Here is a 795-nt window from a genome sequence, read left to right as displayed (position 1 = left end):
CACCCAATCTCCTTCGCCAGCTCCCCCTCCCCCAGATCCATAGCAGAACCCTCTTTGGCGCCACCGTGCTCACCCCGATCGTGTGCCCTCTCTTCGGCGTCAAGCCTACCTCCACCCTTCATTCCCAACATGCGGCTGCCCGCGCCTCGTCGTCTTTGTTTGCTCGCCAGCCACCCTCGAGCATATCGATGCAATAACCCTCGCCTCTCCTATGGTCCGGCCGGGTTTGCATTAAGAATCCTGTTAGTTACTGCTCTCCATCGCGGTGAGGCATATTTCCTCGCAATCCCTCTTCCAATTTCGTTCTGTATGTTCCCAAATTGGCTATAAAATAACGGAGAGCGTATATATGTTCATTATCTACCTTCCTTACTACATATAAGTTGTATTTGTTCCAATAAGTTACTGCCTAATTACATATCACAGGCGCTCGAGTCACACAAACTTAACAAATTAGCCGTACATTTTATAAATTATTGCATGGCATGTTTAGAAAGCTTGATACCAAGTTCTTAGTTTTATGCTTATCCTCCTTTCTGAGTTTCGCATGTGTTCTATGTAGATGTCGAGTAGCGGCGATAGCACTCATTCAGGCCATGTATCTTCATCTGATTCGGACAACCCTAGGTCTTCAGCAGATTGTGAGAGATCAAGTAGTCTTGAGCGGGATAGAGTTGCAGCAATTACCCTTCAAGTTAGTACACGGAGGAACGCTCCAAGGAAGCCCACACACCATCCTAAAGGTGTATATGAAGTAACCGAGATTGATTTAAAGTCCTGGGCTCCAACTAAACC

Source organism: Triticum dicoccoides, chromosome 6A (assembly GCF_002162155.2).
Source record: "Triticum dicoccoides isolate Atlit2015 ecotype Zavitan chromosome 6A, WEW_v2.0, whole genome shotgun sequence".
In the NCBI taxonomy this organism is placed as follows: domain Eukaryota; kingdom Viridiplantae; phylum Streptophyta; class Magnoliopsida; order Poales; family Poaceae; genus Triticum; species Triticum dicoccoides.
The sequence above is the reverse complement of the archived record's forward strand: the minus strand, read 5'-3'. Positions refer to the sequence as shown.